This window comes from Aythya fuligula, chromosome 1 (assembly GCF_009819795.1).
Source record: "Aythya fuligula isolate bAytFul2 chromosome 1, bAytFul2.pri, whole genome shotgun sequence".
Taxonomy (NCBI): domain Eukaryota; kingdom Metazoa; phylum Chordata; class Aves; order Anseriformes; family Anatidae; genus Aythya; species Aythya fuligula.
In genome coordinates this window covers 49,266,597-49,279,532 of record NC_045559.1, presented here as the reverse complement: position 1 = coordinate 49,279,532, position 12,936 = coordinate 49,266,597, and the positions used below count along the sequence as shown (strand labels likewise).

At 39.6% G+C, this 12,936-nt stretch overlaps 1 long non-coding RNA gene across 3 annotated transcripts in view; it reads left to right on the top strand.

The window, feature by feature from the left end:
- Positions 1 to 63: 63 nt before the first annotated feature.
- The window catches only part of LOC116496239, a 35,840-nt gene continuing 22,967 nt past the window's right edge, over positions 64 to 12,936 (top strand). For all 3 annotated transcript variants that reach the window (XR_004253999.1, XR_004253998.1, XR_004254000.1), the window contains exon 1: positions 64 to 188. This is a non-coding gene — a long non-coding RNA (uncharacterized LOC116496239). The remainder of the gene's footprint in view (positions 189 to 12,936) is intronic.

The window sequence follows — 12,936 nt, the reverse complement described above, 5'->3', positions numbered from 1 at the left end:
CCCCTTCCCCCCCCCCCCCAACTGAGGGCAGATTGTGGCTAGTGCATACACAGTATGGCACAGTCAGCAGCAACTGGTTTGAGGCTGAAGACAGGCAATATCCTCCTGAGACCATCTTGCTTCCAGATAATTCAAGCACAGATGGCAACTGAAGGTGGGAAGTAGGAAGAGTGAGTTTCCCCCTCCAGGTAACATTGCTCATATTCTATGCAACATAATGTGTTGCTGTCACATTTTCTGTGTCTGTGGAGTTCCCTTGGAGTCAGGGCTGGGTACGACGACTGTCACAGATCCAGCTTGGCTGTCACCCCACTGCTAGCATAGCTATGCCCTTAGTTTATCAAACCTCACTCCTATGTTATACAGACTATAAGGTAAGCTATTCAATTCCTCAGTCGTGTGTGTCTTCAGCTGATACTCCAAATGCTGCTTTTCATCTCACAATAATTTTATGTATGGTTTTGAAACCTGCAGCTATAAGAAGCTTTTCTATTCTATTCTATTCTATTCTATTCTATTCTATTCTATTCTATTCTATTCTACTATTTTATTTTATTTTATTCTTTTTATTTTATTTTATTCTTTTTATTTTATTTTATTTTATTTTATTTTATTTTATTTTATTTTATTTTATTTTATTTTATTTTATTTTATTTTATTTTATTTTATTTCCCTTTAGCCTATTTTTTTGCTTCATTTACACCATTAGCTTTGAAAGAGCTCCTCTCAAGTTAACTGTACAAAGTGAAGGAGGACTCTGATCTGACTGTCAGAAAATATGGGCATTAGCTCTCATTTACATGACCATTTATATCTGCTCCTGAGAACCCATTATAGTGCTGGGTCTGCTGTGAATTTGTGTGTGCTGCAGCGTATTAAGCATGACAGAAACAATGAAATGGGACTCATTGCCTTGCTATCTACCCATATTCCTTCTGCTTCCTTCCACCTTCATGGAACAGTGCTGATCCTCTGTGGCCTGTTATAATTTCCATGTCTGTAAACTCAGCAGCTTCCTCTTTTTTAATGTATAGAAAAAGAAGATCTACCACATCAAAGCTAGCCATAACGGTACTCTGAACAGAGTAATGTTATTTAAGTGAAGTCACCACAGAAGGAAAGAATGGTCCATGCAATTATAACATGGAACAAGAAGGTATTACTGGAAATAGGGTAAAACAAACAAACAAACAAAAAAAGCCCTCATTGCAAACAAATCTCTAACCTACTTTTTAACATTTTCCCAAAGAAGAATGAGTTTTATTTCCACCAGTGACTGAGGTTTAAAATAAGATCTTTCCTATTATGCTGCTCATGACCTCCTTAGATCTTGTCTCAGTCATAGTGTGTGGAATGAAATGGAGTATTACAGTGTTTGCTCCCAAGGGACGCTTGAGTCTTAGTTACCTTTTGAATTAACTAAACCATTTGGAAAGATTAAGCCATTCCCATGCTATTGTGTTTCATCTGGTCACTTTATTGTTTCAGTTAGCATTTTATGTTTTACCGACTTTGATCAATATTGTTAGGTCTCTCCCTGGATCAGAACAGTCATGAAGACAGTTCACCTAATCAAATTCCTCTCTGCTTTCTCACCTCAGAAAGGTCAGCAGTCACATCATGAGCAGCACACATGTGGCTGCCAATGCAGTCTCACTACCTTACTATTAAATGTAGCATTTTCCTAGGACTGAGGATATTTATAATATAAGGGATGCTAAAGGTGTTTCAAAAAAAATTCTTGCAAAATTTTCAACTCTTTCTATAGAATAAACACGGTGGAAACCTTGATCATGCACTATATTGTCTCTACATTTGAATATTGGCCCCATGCTCTGGTTCTCAGGTAAGATTCTGCTTTGAGTCAAGAATGGACAGGGAAGAGATATAGGCTAGGCTAGGTTTGTAAGGGCATTTTAAGGCCTTTTTGAAGCAGTGCCAAGGCCTGCCTACTTCATTTCTTCCTATAGCATTCTGAGTTTCTCTGTGTTGAGACACAGTCTGCTTTAACTGTTACCATCACTCCAGAGAAGTAGAGAGTCACCAGAAGAGAACTCTTCCTGCTCTTTGCCTGCATCCTCTTTCTGGTTCCATCTTGGATCTCACATTCCTCTACAAAGGGAAATAAACTTATCCAAGGCTCTTGTACAGGATGCAGGAGGGCTGCAACTGCTTTTTTAGAAATCATGTGGACTTGTTTTCTAGCTTAAACATTCCCTTTAGAAACCAGGGTTCAATAGTTTTCCCTGAATAATGGAAAATCACCCTTAGTACTTTTTTTTTTTTTTTTTTTTTATCTCCTTGGGCTGACAGGGTATATGGAAGGAAATATCATGCTGTGAGAGAAAACCTTCAAAACATTCTAGGAGCAGGGGTAGGTGTTGGTGTATTTTCCAGCTGATATAACTGGGGGGGGGGGGGGGGGGCAGGGGGGGGCTGGCTTCTTAGGAACATTTTCCTACTCTAGTAATGAGTTAAAATCTGGTGGGCAATTAAAGCATCTGATCATTCAGAAATTACCTTCATTTGATAGGTAAATCATTAACAGTTCTTAGGTAGGCAGTTGTGTGAGACCCATGGCAACTGGATGGTGCACTTAGCTGTGGCTGTGCCCCTCACGCAGTTATGTCTACACTATAGTCTGAAGAGATGCAAGACATCTTTAAATCAGCTAGCTTGAGTCTGGGAAATGGTCTGGTTGTGGTTAGAGAGGGTAATTAAGTCTGCCAAGAAACAGGGAAAGAATCACAATAAGGTTTAGGTGGTGAAGGTTTGTGCTATGCAGGTGAAAAACAATGGTATTTCAGTCATGTAATAATGAAGTCAGAGAGTGTTGAATCAGGCTTTTTTATTTTTAACCATGGGAAGCAGACACTGAAATGTGTATGGGAAATGCAACAGAATGTGCTATAGCTGAGGAATCTGCAGAAAACCTGCTTTCACAGTTTGGATAGACTGTTAAGGTAGGAGAATTAATAGCATTAGCAGCCTCTGAGGAGATACACAGCTTTCAGATTTCCTAAGTGGGTGGGTGTTAAAGCAAGGTGGATGATGGCAGGATGATTTTAAGCTTTAAAGAGAGCACCAGAGCTCCAGTGAGCAGCTCAAACAGCTCACTAGCAAGCTGAACAGCAGTGCTAGAACTGGGAGGGGGGGAATGTGAAAGAGGGAGAAGAGAGGGATGGAAGAAATAGCCTGCAGATTACCATCAGTCCCTGGCTGAGTTTACTGAAATACAAAAGGATGACAATGTTGATTCAGCTTCACCTGCTGCTGGGAACCTTCTCCCCTGCCCTCCCTCACTTCTGATCTCAGCTCTATATTTAAGAGTGTCAAGCACAAGGGAGAAAAGCTACTGAATATTTTGGCACAGACTGTTTCTTTGTGAAAAGTACAAGACATTTTGAGACTGAAACATGTCTCCTAGAAACACCTTTTCCATCTCCTTTCCAAACCAGTTGTACTTTTTAAATTTTTTATTTTTTTCCCAACATTTGTAATCTGGACTCAGGTCAATCTAATTTTAACTGTAAAACCTACCCTGATTTATCTTTTTCCCTGGCTGCTGTTTAGTAACACTTCCTTTACAAACATAATTCACAGTGCTTCAGCAATTATGGTCTTTTCATCCTCACCACTGAAATTGTGTAGTGAGGTATCATCCATTTTGTAAAAGTGCTACACTGGTATGATATTATGAACAAGAAGAGTGCCTTACATTATTTACAGTCCTTCCTCTACAGAAACATCAGACACTTGTGGATGAATATTTATGGTACCAGAGTAAAGAAGATGTACTCTTTACAGAGTCCCCTTTCCTGCTGAGAGAGACCCCAGCTGCTGGGTGCATGGGCCTGTGTTTCCAGCCTGTTCTGGGCACTGCTGCAGCCTGTGGCCCACTCCCAGATCCCTGCTTCTGTGGCAGAGAATGGGCAAGGGTGGGACACCTAGTAAATGAAGACAGATTTGGTTTGGGATATCTTTTTAAAAATATATTATTTTTTTTTGACTAGCTTGGCAAACGCATACATGATGAATCTGTGCTAGCACACGTTCCTCTCATTGCCACCCCCTCTTTGTCTGTTAAATGTACTTGTCAAATCCTGCCTTAAATCAGACTGCAGCAGGGAGTCCTGTGCAGGAACTCTCTCTCCTTTTTTTTTTTTTTTTTTTTTTTTTTTTTAATGATTCTTTATTTGTTTGTTTGTGTGTCCAGAGCCCCCAGGACTATGGGACTTCAGTCCTGATTAGTACTTCATCCAGTATGACTATAAAAGCAGGTCTTCAGCTCTCTGTCTATTAACATTGATTTTTGCCAGGTCCTCTTGACAGTTACAAAATGAAGATAGGAAACCGTCATTTTTCATGCATTCTTCCCTAATTGTACTACTTCATCTATATTTTAATCATCTTTAAAATGGATTTTTCTACCTAGAAGGCTGCTCTGGAAGATCACACTGAAGTGGCTGGGGCCCTGGACATGCTGCACAAAAATGTATTTGTGCCTTCGGGCCCCATCTTTTCTGCCAGTGGGAGCCTGGTGGCAATAGGCTGCCTGACAGACCTGACAGGTATGTGAGACAAATGTGAAATCTCAGTGTCTGCAGGCACTACATGTGTGCCAGGTCATAACTCAGCAAGAAAATGAGTTCAGGTCAAGACCCAGCTGGGTGGTGCTCCTCACCCTCCCTCGCTTCTGTCAAGAGAAGCTGAAGACCAAGAGGTGCCTCAAGGGAGGCTGTAGCGAGGTGGGGGTTGGTTTGTTCTCCCACGTGCCTGGTGACAGGACGAGGGGGAATGGGCTTAAGTTGAGCCAGGGGAGTTTTAGGTTAGATGTTACGAAGAACTTCTTTACTGAAAGGGTTGTGAGGCATTGGAACAGGCTGCCCAGGGAAGTGGTGGAGTCACCATCCCTGGAAGTCATCAAAAGATGTTTAGATGTAGAGCTTAGGGCTATGGTTTAGTGGGGACTGCTAGCGTTAGGTCAGAGGTTGGACTCGATGATCTTGAGGTCTCTTCCAACCTAGAAATTCTGTGATTCTGTGATTCTGTGATAGGTGGCTGATGCGTTCCTATGTTCCTGGATCTGGGTGAAAATGGCCTGTGCCTGTGCTGGGTTGGCTCTTTGCATGGCTTGGTGCCTGGCAGGGACCCCCACACACCACGAGGGAACCCCTGGGCATGGGGAACATGTGGGGCTGTGATGCAGCAGGATGGCCCCAGGGCAGTAGCCCCATGCCATCATGATGGTCACTCCATGCCATTGTGGTGGTCACCCAATGACACATGGGGTGATCTACCCATGCCATGCCCCATGTGACCTAAGGTGGCTGTAGTGCTCTGTGCTGCTCTCACACCACCTGGGACAAGTGATGCAGAAAGTTCTTTCCTCTCCTGGGCTGCACTGGCTATAAATAGCTCATGCTGAGGAGAGTGGAAGGGGCCACCATGATGCTGAGAGGACACAACTTGTATGAAGAGATGTGGCAGGACTGGCGGCAGCAGCCTCCCTGCCAGTGGCACCTCTCAAAGCCTCCTCTGTCTCATCTGGCTCCCTCTGAGCAGTTGCTAGGTGAAAGCAGGTGTGTCAGCTGAAGTAGTGGAAATTTCTATTCAACTTATAAATAGTTGAACAGCCCGACTTGGTGAAATGTGAACCAAGGAAACATCCCATCTTATCCTTGGAGGGCAGATCGGGATTCAGTCTATAGTGCTGTCATGTCAACTGTGTCAGCGTTACTGTTCATGATGCCAAGGCCCTATAAGTTATTCATGAGAACACAGCAAACAAAGGCTTAGCTTAACTGAGGGATGAACATTCCTCTACCTGCAGCTTTCTCCACCGCTAGATGCAAAAAGCTCAGAGGTCACTTAATCTGTGACAGAAATAGATTGCACTGTCTTTGGGGTCAGTATGCTTTGCAAGTATGGTAATACGACTGCAGGCAGCCCTGAGGGCTTCTGGCATTGAGTCCTTGGTTGTAAGAGAAAATGTCATTAAAATCCTAATGCAGTTTGGCTGGTTTACTTGAAATTTGCTAGGGAATTATAAATTTCCCTTATAATCATGTTTATACACTAGACTATTAGAAGGCTTTTTCCTTTTCCAAATCTCCAATGCTTCTTGAGTGAGTACATTGACCCTTGTTCTCCGGTGTCTTAAGACAGACCCCCATCAGAGGTTAATACTCCCTTTGAGACTGTGGAAGCTTTTCAGGTCTTTCTCACTGACTGAAGAGTTTCTGTACTTAAAAAGAAGAGAATTCACTCCCTGAATTAGAAGCTATACATCAGCTTCATAATACATTAAATGGAGTTTATTGTAGTATTTCAATCACAGTCAGTTTTAAAGAAAGAAGGTATCTCTGTGTTATTGCCTGGAAATCAAGGTGTATGAGCAAGCTTTCATATACCTCAAAGAATCAATTCGTCAATGGCATTTAGTAGTTAAAGCAGAGGGCTGTGAATGAAGATATTTAGATCTCAATTCTCCCATAAGACCTTTAGCTGGACTGACAAACCAATTCTTCCCATATCTTAGATGATAAGATTGTCATTCAGATGCTGAGAATATCTAGCACAGCAAAGCGTGTAGCACTCATGAGATTAAAGGGAGGCTGTATGTACAAGTTTTTACTTTCTTTTGTTCCCCTGTTAATCAGGTAGCATAATTTTGCCAGCCATAATTGGTCTGAGCCCCAGTGGAGCTCACACCTTCCATGAAGGAAGGGACACTGGAATTGCTCTGGGTAGTAGTTACTGCCAGTTATTGTGGTGACAGTGACTGAGGAAGATTCATTGAAACTGAACAAGTGTAAGGTTGGTGTACAAAACCGAGCACATCCTTTCAGCTGATTAGTATCTTGGTGAATGGCAAGGACCTGCTCTCATCTGCCCTTGCTCTGTGTAGTTGCTTCCAGAAAGGGGTGACTTGTGGCAAGCCAAAGAAGTGTGCTGTAATGAGGAGCCAAAGGAGGTATGCAAATGAAAACCAAGCCACTTAATACTGGATTGTGCTGCTAGTGTACTGTTTCTTTTTTTTTTTAGATCCACATTCACAGAAAAAGCAAAATTCAGCCTCAGCATGCTAGCTGCTACTTTTAACCAATATCTGCCTGTAATCTTATCAAATAGAGGCAGAACAAAATCAATCAAAATTAAGATAGATGACAATGCTTACTACAGTGCTGGTGCTTTGCCCTTTAGCATGCAATGTAGGCTGTTAAAAAACCTTCCTACCTTTCTGGGAGACAGGTAAATAAGTGCAGCAGTCATATTTAGCAGATGTAGGAACATGAAAGCTTATAGCTACAACATGAAGGGGGAGGATAAACAATTTATAAGTACTTGTAAGTGATGATGGCACAGCTCTGAGTTGCAGTTCTAATTTACTGCTCTCTGCTTGTCTCCCCCACAAGCTTCAGCCAGCAAATTGCAGAGCCATCGTTTTTTTGAGCTCTGTGCAGTTTCAGACACATGCCAAAGGCTACACTGTACGAACTGCACTTGCACTTTTGAGAACGTACACGAAGAGCCTCACCAAAGTCAGTAGGATGCTTTGCACAAATACTCACTCTGCACAGTTTACATAGTGTAGCACTTACGAGGTGAGCCACTTAGCTAAAAAATGTAGCAAATGCATAAAAATACAACTACTTTTTATATAGAGCTACTGTAGAACATTGGCCTTGAAAATCTTTGTTTTTAACATGATAAATACCTAGCTCCCAAGAGCAGTCACTACTGTAATGGAGTACAATCTGATACAGAATGGCAAACAAGGGTTTAATTGACGTGCAGTGTTGTGAAAGAATTCATGATTTTAATACTTCTTTCTCTACTGGTCTAAGCAAGCACAGTGTTCATCATTGTGCAAATAAATTACTGATGTGAACTTTCAATATGCATGTTAATATGGTAGTGCTTAAAGTGTTATGTGGGCTCAGTTAGATGCAAGAAGCTATTTCCTGACAGGATTGCTCATCACCTGAATGGAAGGATAAAGATTTTTTTTTTTTTTTTTGAGGAATTTTGTGCAGATCAAAGATGCTGTTTGAACTGTACCTTGGTGAAGCCTGGGAAATGAATTGTTACAGGAGATGTATTTAACTGTGAGGGAATATATATCTTACAGCAGGAGAAAGGAAATTGTAGTTTCCTTAGAACTTCAAAGGGAGGAAACTTTATAATGAAAAACTAATATACATCTTCACATAACTGTTCAGATTTTGTGTCTCCTGCCATTGTGTAACCTTGCATCAAAGGATACTTGGGTTATTACTTGAGGGAAGCCATTGGCAAGGACAGCAGCACAAGCTATGGAGGGAGTGAGAAAAAGGGAGGTATCAAAAAGATACATGATTAAATAAAAAGAATAAGGGATAGAATACATTTTGTTTCCCCATATTAAACTTTTATAGATGAAGAACAGCCTTAAGAAACTGTTTAGACATGTCATGTGACATAGTTACCATAAAAACATAAATCTTCATATATCATTAAAGTGATTGTTTCCATTATTGTATTGTGCTTGCGCATTGTATGAGATTTGCTTCACACTGATATTCATGAAAGTTCTTGGACATAGCGGCTTTCAAGCAAATGTTGAGAGATACTTTCAATTGTCAGTTTTTGAATTAATAAGATACTTGATCTAGAAAAATTCCTAAAATTCTTAAAATTTCTTCGGAAATGCATATATACACTCAGGAGGTTCTGTGGTGATGACTGTAGTGAGATTGTTCTCCAGAGAACAGGTTAACCCAATGATGTAACCCATTTAACCTTACAAAAAATTGTATACCACATTATTTGAAAAATATAAACAAAATAATTTTGAATAGTAATTGAAGACTGCAGTGTGATCATGGGCGAGCCTGAGTATATAAAAAAGAGTTATTATTATAAGGGGTTGTTTGACAAGTTTAATCATTTGCCATTTTTTATTTTTCATTTTTGTCTCTCTTTCACTTGAAAGTCATGAACAGCAACTTAAGGTACGTGTAGGTACTCAGAAATCACATGGCTTAAATTTATTTTATGGTTGCTTAAATTTTCTTAATGAAAACTGAAGTCATGCAGAAGCTACATAACATGATTTGTATCCTACTGTTCCATTAAATTTGGACAAATTCATAATGAGTATGCAGAGCTGTGAGAGAGAATCCTTCCCTTTCTATAGATGTTACTTGGAACATGAAAATACAGATTTCTCTTATACATTTGGAGTTAAGTTGGTGAGCAGCAGCAGCACTTGCTCAAAGCTGGTTTCCAAGGGATTTGTGTGGTAAATTTGAGTTCATATATAGTATCCATGAAGAAAAATGAGTTATGAGTCTCATTTTAACTTTCTCTTCACTAACTTTCTGGAAATTTAATAAATGTAAGATACGGATAGCCCATCCACCATAGACGGTAAAAAATCAGCAGTGTGTTCAGAAGCTATTAAAGGAACTAACAAATAGATACTTATATGGTATAATCTTTTTGTTTGTTTGCTTGTTTGTTTTCTTATTTTTTCTCTTTTTTATTTTTATTTTTATTTATTTTTTTTTCCCCCAACATTGAGACAACAGCCACCAAACAAGATATACTTCAGAAGAATTCCCTTGCTAGGTTTCTTCCTTTTATCTGCAACAAAATCATGTCCTTCAAACTTCAGTGACCACTCCTAAAAATCAACCACGACGTTCTTAAGCACACTTAGTAAAAGCGTAGCAGCTACGGCAATGCCAATGTTATTTTCAAGAAAGTTGGAAATACACTTGATGCTATTTACTTCAGAGAGAATAGAAGGAAGCCAGAGCAGAACACCAAAGAAGATTGCTAGGCTGGCTACTGACAGTATGACTAATTCAGCTCTGACTGAACAGTACTATCCTGCTTATATGTTGTGTTATGCCTTTTGCATATTTCCTTTATCAGCACTAAATGTGTAATTTTAATTTAAAGAGACTTATGTTAATAGTTTTGTCTTGTTAGCAAAGAAGGAAGGGAAGTACAGGTCTGCCATTTTGGTATGATAATTCATTATTCACCACTGGGATTGTAATGTGGTGCCCCCTAAGATCTTCCTGAGTGCAAAGAATGTTTTGGCCCCACTCATGTTCACCAAGCTGACAAAAAATTCTTAAAAAAAATATGTGATGGATTACTGATACTATGTATATGCCATTCAGCTATTTGGCTGGAAAGAGAACTCTTTGGCTCATGAGGAAAGATTTTACTATCTGAAGTCTCTTTTCCTCTCCCCTTCTCTTTGCACGATATTACGCCAATTCGGCCTAAGGTCATGGAACAGGAGAAGAAAAGGGACTCCATTTGCAGTGTGCAGAAAACTGTGTATCTGTGAGAAGAGAGTGTTTTAACAGTCTAGCTGGCACTTGGTAACATGCAGTTAGTTCCCTACCTGTAAATCTCTATTTTAAAATGTCCCAACTATAACACTGCATAGCTTTAGAGAACATCAGATACCAGGCAGTTTGATTTTACCTTTCTTGACTCCACAGGAATCTGCAAGAAGCATCTGTTCAGTATGCTGCTCTCTTGAGCTTTTTGGTGAACAGCCCCCACCTGCTCTCAGGAGAGACTGTGATGTCTCCTCAGCACCATTTTTTGTTTCTTTCTGGACCATGAGAAATTCTTCTTCTGAGCATCTCAGCTGAGTCAGAGCTCCATTGAGATTTATGGCTTAGTATGGACATAGAAAGAATGGAAAAAAAAGGGGGATATTATGCTCTGCTGCACTGTTGTTTTCAGACTAGCCAGATCACTCCTGGAAACTAGGACAAGTCAGGCTAGGCATTAATACAGCTCAGAGCTGTATCACATCCTTATGGAGCTACTAGATGTGCTGCTGAGCAGCTGCAAGGGGAGCCAGATCAAAGGCAATGAACATTTGCATGCTGCAGAGAGGATGGAAAACCATGCTCCACAGAGAGGCAGATGTCCATGCTAAAGAGGATTCCAGTTTTGAGGAAACTTTCTTTGAATTGCTTAAGTCCTAATGTTGTTGTTCCAAAGCTTTAGAGGATGTCTAGCGTGGCTTTAAATGTGAAAGCCCTTATCTGAGGTGCTCTGAAGGAGAAGGAAGTGAAGTATCCAATTCTTTTGCCTGAGAAATTTTTCAGTGCTCACTCATGACAGCAAAAGATTATGGAAATAGCTGCTTACTCTGGCATCAAACAGGAACTTTATCGATGTAAAGAGAATAGAGTTTTCCCCAATTTTTCTTTTTATCTGAAAGCACGTAAAGTGCATGACTGCAAGCTCTACAATAAAAACACTTAACATGCACTCTAAAATAAGAATCCAGGCCTACAGTAGTTACTTATGTTTGAAGAAAGATATAACCCAACATGAGTCATATCGAAGGATGGCCAAGGTTGTCACTAAGTGAACTGAGTATATTTCTTTTGGTAAGTATATGTTTAAATAGCTGGTCATATGCAGCAATCTATTTCTCAAGGAAATATTCTCAAGGAAATATATTATTGGGAAATAGTTCTAATATACTACAAGCTGCATTCTTATTGGTGGTCAAATCTGGGGTGTAACTCTCTATTCAACATTCAGATTAAAAGCCATCCTTTTGCCATTGCATCTCGTACAGCGTGGGGCAGGGTAGATGATTGCCCAGGGAGTGGAAAGACAGCAGTTAGGAAATAACACTGAGGATGGTAAAAACATAGTTTTGACACTTGGTGAAAATAGAATTACCCTGGTTAATTTTATTGCATCTTCTATACTGAACTGTAAGGAATAAAAAAAAAATACTGCCACAAGGCCAATTCCTGTTGTAATTACTTAACAGTCTGTCGTCTCAGGAGTTATGCTTCTTTCCATTGTATCAGGTCTTTTTTTTTTTTTTTTTTTTTTTTTTTTTTTTTTTTTTTTTTTAAAGCAGTTACACAATGAATATTCTGATGCCTGGTGAACTCTGTGCCTGGTCTATCTTTCTGGCAAGCATTCAAAGCATAAGAAATTATAAGTGCTTCTGGTAAACTAATGAAATTAGTGCTGGTGCTTGACATTTTTATTGTTTTTAACTTATCACTTCACAAATCATTTTACAGAAGAGTGCAAACAACAAAAATAGCATATTCATTTATTAAAATATCCTGATATGTACTGTAGATACTGAATTTTACAGATAAAATGAGCCAAGCTGTGGCTGTATATTCACTTAACGTTTGTTAAGGCAGAGTAAAACCAACAGTTTACTCAACCTATCAACCACAATGACAAAACTGGATTATGCCTAATAAGAGTAATTCATATATATATATATATATATATATATATTTTTTTTTTTTTTCCCTTGCCAAAATTGACATGATTTGAAAAAAACTTTTGGTCTTTAAAGTGCAATCACATGCACTAGGAAATCACTCACTAATATGTAGATGACTAGAAATACATTTTCTTCATTCCTACTGCATGCATTTCTGCATTTAACATGTGGAAGCACTATCTCTTATGTCGTTGATAACAAAACAGTGCTGTAAGAGAATTATTTTTATTATTATTATTTTTAAAGAGAGAGAATATATCCCAGAGTTAGATTTCCTTCCTGTTATTTTCCTAAATGCTTCTCCCCCCTCCTTTTTAGAAATGTACAATGAGCCTTTTAAAAAGTGGAGTTGCTTTCAGAATTGCTATCGTCATCCAGATCAATTTGGAACAAAGTCCGGCCTCCCGATCTATTTTAATTTCAATGTACACACTCTGCTGGCTGGCTGCCAGCATGGAGCTCAGGAAATGATAAATACCCATTTAGTCACAGACGCACAGACTTCCCTGGTATGGTAGGTTGGGGCTGCTTTAATATCCCCAAACTTACTGCAAATTTACACATTCATTAACGTCACTCAGAGTGATATTTATATGCTGGGGGTGGGGGGGTGGAGGGGGCAGAAGGGGGGGCAGGGAAGGACA